The sequence below is a fragment of the Benincasa hispida genome, chromosome 5 (assembly GCF_027475165.1).
Source record: "Benincasa hispida cultivar pf3 chromosome 5, pf3_genome.v1.1, whole genome shotgun sequence".
In the NCBI taxonomy this organism is placed as follows: Eukaryota; Viridiplantae; Streptophyta; class Magnoliopsida; order Cucurbitales; family Cucurbitaceae; genus Benincasa; species Benincasa hispida.
The window spans coordinates 16,703,288-16,711,178 of record NC_143482.1 but is presented as its reverse complement, the minus strand read 5'-3'; the positions used below and the strand labels follow the sequence as shown (position 1 = coordinate 16,711,178).

Genomic DNA, 7,891 nt, shown 5'->3' with positions numbered 1-7,891 from the left:
AAACACATTGAGCGAAAATATCACATGATTCGGAAGATTGTGCATCGAGGTGACGTGATTGTCATAAAGATTGCTTTGGAGAACAACATTGCTCATCCATTTACAAGGGCTCTCATGGCTTAAGTGTTCGAGGGTAATCTAGAAAGTCTGGGTCTCCGAGACGTGCGACATATTGTCTAAGGCAAGTGGGAGATGGTACTGGGGTATAGTGTATGCCCTAGTTTATTGTATTTAGTACTTTATTTGTATTGTACATTAGACTCTCTAAGTTTTAGGACAAGTGGGAGATTGTTAAGATTGGTGTCCTATCTCTCTAGTATTCTCGTAGTTTGTAAACATTGTATAAATAGATTATTATTAATAAAATAATTGTTATTTTATAAGTATACACTGAATCCAATAAACTAAGATCTTAAGTTATTTTATGTAATTTAAACATGTATGTAGTGACATTCGGGTGGATCATGTTTAAATGATAACCTAAATCGTTTGTAGTAGATGGATAAGGCCGGGTACCTTATTCTGGTGACACTACGAATATGACCCGCTTTGTAGATGTTACAAGTGTTGTAAAGTGCTACAAATGGATATGACTCGCTTTGTAGTTGTGAACTCCTGCCTATGAAGGTGGTCGTTTGATTTGTATGGATGAGAGTGGCTAGATTGCCAAATTAATATGTCTACAATTTTGAGGATTCGTCTGATTGGGTAACTGGGAACATAGCTACACAAGACGAAATTCACTCCTTTCCTAATGTCTGGGTACGTAGAAAATAACTCTCTTAAGGGCTGATTCGGGGACTTGAATAATGTGGTCACATCCTCTTTTGGCCCAAGAGGGTCATCGCGCTGTTGACTGGTTATATTCAATGGACACAGAAATATATCTGTAGTGCGAAGAATGGAGCTGTTGGTCTTTAGTGGAGTGACTGGCAGTTAATGGATTTGGGTAATATAGTTAAAGAGTTTAATTAATTATCCAAGTACCATTGGAGCTTCGATCTATAGGTCCATAAGGTCCCCTCTATAGCTCAATAGGGATTATTGAGAATTAATTTTAAATTAATTTGAATTGTTGAAATTAATTGAGGGAATTAATTATAGATTTATAATTAATTAAATCAATTATATGTGATATAATTAATATAATATATTTGATACATTATAATATAAAATTTTATTTTGAGAGGAATTAAATATTTGAATATGATTCAAATACTAATTATATGAATGAGATTCATATAATTAATTTTTTTAATATAAGTATGATTTATGTTAAATATCATAAATGGTAGAGAAGAAATTAAATATTTGAATATGATTCAAATATTAATTATATGAATGAGATTCATATAATTGAATTTAGATAAATGTGATTTATATTAAATACCATGTATTGTTGAGAGAAAATTGAACTATAGGTTATACTGTATTTGATACAATATAAAAACCATAAGTTATGTGTTATATTTGATAACATATAATATGTATATATATATAATTAGTAATTAAATTAAAGGACTCTCTCTCCTTAACTTTCTCAACCAGTATGTGGAAGATGGGTTCAATTTTTTTCTTCCACAACTCTTTTTTTGACATAGAGAACTTTCTCAAATCAAAGTACCGCCTTCAAAGAGAGGAGTTCCCAACTCCTCTTGTATGTCTGCACGTACATGCTTAAGTTACAACAACAACCAGGGATCTTAGTTTATTTTTTTGTGATAAATGCAGATAAAATATCTCATATTTCATAGACAACAGTGAAGAAAATATCTCATATTATTATATCATAAGCGTTTGTTCATACAGGTGTTTACAAACTACAGGACCCTATGAGAGTTTAGGGCATCAACCTCAACAATCTCCCACTTGTCCTAAAGTGACTAAGTGTACAAGATAATAAGAAGTTCAAAACAATAAACTAGGCCACTAAGGCCAAGTAAAAAAATCTCCCACTTGCCCTAGTCCAGTCGCGAGTGGTCCCGTAGACCTATGTTCAAAAGATGACTATAACAAGTACATTCAACTTTTCGCTGACCATTAATGTGCTCGCTGATGCGTTATTTTACGAGGTGAAATGATGGAATGAAATGCGGTGATGATAATGCATTGAGCAACAAGCTTTCTCAGCGGAATCCAAGTATAAACTCCACTGAGTTTCCTGGTAAGTCCAGGTTTGAACTCAGGGACTTGGGAAAACGGTATGCGGTGGTAAAGAAAACTTTGCAGTAACCATTAATTCAAATAGTTGTTTTGGGTTGTTGTTTGCGGTAAAACAATAAACAAATGTGGTGAAGTTTCGAAAAGAGTTGATATAATGGAAGATGCGATGAGTATACGGTGAACGGGTTGAGAAGGGGTTCAGCTAACACTTCCTAGGATGCGATCATGCAACACACATACAATAGCAAGTCATCTCTTAATGCAAATGCTACGACTTCTAATACTCGAACGCATGCAATATATGTGATGAGTATATAGACCTACACATAAGCCTCCATTCTTATTTATGCGATTACAAAATGACACACAAAAAAAGGCGACCACATAATATCATAACCTATCTCTAGGATGCATGTGATGCAGGTTGGCAAACAGATCTTATCTCTAAGTCCCTATTTCTTGCTTATGCAAATCTAATTTTACTCTCTGTTGTCTAGATTCTAACCCAACTCTCTCAAGTCTTAGGTTCTTCCTTTAGACTCTCTCTCGAGTTGTTTTAAAGACGTTGGGCACAATATAAAACAAGATAATCGCAAGCAATGAAGATCCTAGGTCATGTTAGCTTAGTTCCTCTCAACCCATTCGACAAATTTAGTTATGCGTGCTAAGAGTGTGAACAGATGTAGATAAAGAAATTCCATTGTATAGATATAGAGTTGAAATACAAAATAACAATGCAATAAGAGAATAAAGAGTTTGGTAGCAATCTTCTTCTTCCCAGGCTTTTACACTGTCTTTTCTACTTTGTTCAAAAGATAGTCTCGCTCTCGCGAGAGTCGACCCTCTCTCTGTTTTTCCACGCCTCTGGGTTTTCTCTTGAGTTGCCCTAAGCGATCTTCTAGCATCTCTTCCCTTCTCTCGCTCTGCCTTCTAAATAAGAAGGAAAACTATGCACAAGGCTATTCTAAGGGAAAATTCTCTAAGTGTCCGAACTTGCTGAACCAGCTGAACCCCTTTTCTGAAGGTTTCCTTCAGTATTTGTAGAGCTTTGGGGTGAAAGGAGACTTCTCTCTTATGATTGCACAAATGGGATGGCTTTAGTTCTCTGATTGATGCGCCAAATATTTCATGAGGTGACTTTTCTAAGATTAAGCTGACTCTAGTGTATACCAAAAAATAAAACCATATGTGTCATCATTGAAATCATAATTGGCAAAGAGAAAGCATGCGGTGGCTTACTAAATTTATCAATATTAAATGATTGAGGTAATCAAAGAGGATGCAATGATAAAAATTTCAAAATTAAAATGTGATGCGATAGTGCAGAATTTGGAATAAAGGCAAGGAAGAATACAATCCCCAAATTTGTGCTATCGCCCGCATTGTTTGTTGATGCATCTTGCTTTGCGGCAATCTACTTTGGATTGTGGTGACCGAATAAGATAAGTTTCTTCTTCGTGTAGCGCCTCCGCAATCGTTCGCCTTGATCGTTGCAAGAAAAACATTGAGAGGGTCAAATAATATTAAACAAAACAAACTCTTTTACCGCAATCGTTCAGCACGATCGCCATTTTTTTTAGATATAGATAGTGAAATGAAAATACTGAGGAGTAGAGAAAAGTTAAAGATTTCATGATTCCAACGGGTACTTCACAAAACTTGTGTCCATGATGAATTTCAATGCTCTGATAGTGCATGGACCACCCACTTCTTTCTTATTCATAGTTTCTTAGTTCCATGGATTCGACTTGGCGATGCCACCCTTCTCCGTGATACACCTTCACTCATTGCCCATTAACTTTGAATTTGTTGGTTCCATCATCATTAGATAACTCAACTGCACCATGCTGGAATACCTCTCTGACTATGAACGGTCCGAACCAACGTGACTTTAATTTCCCAAGGAAGAGTCGTTGTCGTGAGTTGAATAGTTAGACCCTCTACCTGACTTGGAGGTTCTTGCTGCATATGTGTTTGTCGTGCTAGCACTTTGCATGCTCCTTGTAGATCTTTTCATTCTCATATGTGTTGATCCTCCATTCCTCCAGCTCAACCAATTCAAGTTTTCTCGCTTCTTCTGCTGTCTTCAAGTCAAAGTTTAGCTTCTTCACCGCCCACAGTGCTTTATGTTCCAGCTCCAATGGAAAATGACATGCCTTACCAAATACCAACGCATACGTGGACATACCTATGGGTGTCTTATATGCAGTTCAGTATGCCTACAACGCATCGTCGAGCTTTGTTGCCCAATCCTTTCTTGAAGGCGTTACGACCTTCTCAAGTATCACTTTGATCTCCCGGTTGGACATTTCGGCCTGACCATTCGTCTGTGGATGGTATGCGGTGGCCACTTTATGGAGGATATTATATTTGTGCAACAATTCTTTGACTGTATGATTGAAAAAGTTGGACCCTTCATCACTTATTATGGCACGTGGAGTGCCAAAATGAGTGAAGATGTTTTTCTTCAGGAATTTAGAGATTACCGACGCATCGCTTGTGGTGCATGCCACTACTTCTACCCACTTGGACACGTGATCGACGACTAACAAAATATAATTTTTACCATTCGATGGTGGGAATGGTCCCATGAAATCGATACCCCAGACGTTGAACAACTCTAACTCCAAAATGGTGTTCATAGGCATTGCATGTTTCCATGAAATGTTACATGTGCGTTGGCACCTGTCACACTTCATCACGTAGTCAGCTGCATCCTTAAACAATATTGGCCAATATAATCCACTCTATAATAATTTGGCTGCGGTGCGCCATCCTCCAAAGTGCCCACCATAAGGTGAATCATGACATTGCAATAATATGCATTGTTGAGCAATATTTGGTACACATAGTCGCAGTATCTTGTCTGCCCCCTTCTTATACAGATTCGACTCATCCCAAAAATATGATCTGCATTCGTACTTGAGCCTCCTTTTTTGGTGGTCGGTGTAATCTTCAGGGAATTACTCATAAACCAGATAATTTACACATCTGCATACCATGGTAATTATTCAATGTGAAATACTGCTCATTTGGGAATACCGCACTCACCTCTGATTGATTGCGGTCAACCTCTGGATTTTCCAATCTGGACAAGTGATCCGCAACTTGGTTCTCCTTCCTCTTGCAATCAATTATTTCTATGTCAAATTCCCGGAGGAGGAGAACCCATCTGATCAACCTCGACGTTGCATCCTTTTTTGACATTAAATACTTTATCGGCGAGTGATCGGTGTGGATGAGTACTTTTGTTCCAAGCAAATACGCTATAAATTTTTCCAATGCAAAAATTACCACAAGCAGCTGTTTTTTTGTGGTGGTGTAGTTAGTTTGAGCAGGATTGAAAGTCTTACTCGCATGTGCGATGGGATGTAAGCTTGTTTTTCTCTTCTATGCCAGAGCTACTCTCATCACATATCCGCTTGCATCACACATTAATTCAAAGGGAAGTGTCCAATCTGGTGCGATCAATAACAACAGGTAAAAATGCACATTATCATAGTGCTAAGTTCTTAAATAATGTTGGATTACGTTGATGAAATATGTTAACTTTCATCCATTAAGCATCAATTTCATAATATTGCTGTCGCATGCGTTCAGCGCATCAGAACAGTTGATCTTTATATTTTTGTGCAGAATATGCGTTAACAATGTAAGAATTGCGATCATAGGAAATCATTGGTCGAGCACAACTTCATCGCAAGACTTTGCATTGATCATGCTCGCAAATATTTGCCTAAGAAGGATCCCCGCAACTTGGTCAGCACAATATGGTGGGCTGGGTGAAAGGCCAATTAAGCACGATGGGAAAGAAAGCCGATGACAGCCGAATCCAAATTAAGTTGACATCTGATAACGGTCACAAAGTACATTCAGCTTTTTCGGTGACAATTATTCGGCGCATCAATCAGGAATTAAAGCTGTCCCATCTGTACAACCAGGAGAGAGAAGCCACCTTTCACCATGGATGCTCTATAAATACCAAGGAAATTCTTCAAAAAAGGGGTTCACCATTTTTACAGTATTTCGTTCCACAAGTTCACGCCTCTATCCATAGTTTTCCTTTTCATTCTAAGGCAAAGCAAGAGAAGAGTGGTGGCGCCAGAGTGCGCTTTGGGAAACTCGAGAGAGAACCTTGGGGCGTAGAAGCCGAGAGCGGGCTGACTCTCACGAGGGCGAGATTATCTTTAGAGCACAAGTAAAAAACAGTGTAAACACCTGGCAGTAAGAGATTGCTACCAGGCTCTTTATTCTATACTTGCATTGTTATTTTGTACTTCTTCAACATATTTATACAATGGAAGTTCTATTTCTACATCTGTTCACTCTCTTAATATGCATGATTAGCTAAACTAGTCATCAATTTTTTGGTGTTGTTGCCGGGGACTTCGCCAAGATAGTTTGCTAAAGAATAATTTTTTTTATTTCTTTGCAAACTCTCAATCTTTGGCGAATTACGACCCGAAGATTGAAAGGACATTTAGAAGAAGATTGAGAGACCGCCAACAACAACCATAGTTACATAAAGAAGAGATGGCGGAGCAGCCTGGAAATGGAGCACCAAATGATAACAATGTCATGGCGAATCCAATCCTGTTGGCAAACGATCACAATAGACCCATTAGAGACAATGCATTGCCAAACCTCTATGATTTTTCTCCGGGAATCATGAGGCCTGCCCTCGATGGAAGCATATTCGAAATGAAACCGGTGATGCTGTAGATGATCCAGACTGCAGGTCAATTCGTAGGAAGGCGTGGCGAGGACCCGCATGCCCACCTCCGAAGATCTATTGAAATCTGCAATACTCTTGTGTTCCCGAACATCTCTGTCGAGGAAGTTTGACTAACGTTGTTCCCATTTTTTCTCTGTGATTAGGCTAGGAAATAGGAGTATTCTGTCGAGTCGGGAGAGATCACTTCTTGGGAACAGGTAGTTGAGAAATTTATGAAGAAGTATTTTCCACCAATCAAGAACGCTAGACGAAGGAAACTTATCACAAATTTTGAACAAGATATCGACGAATCGCTCAGCGATGCTTGGGCGAGGTTTAAGGGGTTGGTCTGGAACTGTCCACATAATGGGTTGCCAGACTGCCTTCAAATGGAAATTTTCTATCATGGTTTAAATCTTGCTTCGCAGACTGCAGCTAATGTTGCAGCCACTGGTGGTCTACTTAATAAAACATATGACGAGGTGAAGAATATCTTGGATCGCATCTCTAAGAACCATGAAGATTGGAGAGAGAGTGACTAGAGATTAAGACTCAAAGACATTGATGCAAACAACGGTGCTATTGCTTCATTACAAAACCAGATGACCGCAATGATGAATTTAATCCAAGGAATTGTGATTAGTAGCCCAACGCTGTAAACTGGGCAAATCAACGTAATCAGACAAAACACCGCAAGGCGTGCGACATGCGATAATGGGCATACGATGGAAGATTGCCCACAAAATCCACAATCTGTATACTTTGTGAAAAACGACCCCTTTTCAAACTCCTACAACCCGGGTGGAGAAATTACCCCAATTTTGCTTGGAAGAATCAACAACAAAATTTCAAACCTATGGCGCAGAAAGAAGGGCCACTAGGATTCTTCCCTTGCAACAATGGTCAACAGAGCAATCAAGCTAGTAGTTCACAACAACCACTGCAATCCTCTTCTTTGGAGAGCCTATTGAAGTAATACATAGAGAAAAATGAGATCGTGCTCCAAAGTCAGGC

The 7,891-nt window shown here is 38.6% G+C and overlaps 1 non-coding gene across 1 annotated transcript; it reads right to left on the bottom strand.

Moving 5' to 3' along the window:
* Positions 1-7,143: 7,143 nt before the first annotated feature.
* LOC150035933 (small nucleolar RNA R71) lies at positions 7,144-7,250 on the bottom strand. The gene has a single exon (XR_016529911.1). It is a non-coding gene; the product is annotated as a small nucleolar RNA R71 (small nucleolar RNA).
* Between the last annotated feature and the right edge of the window lie 641 nt (positions 7,251-7,891).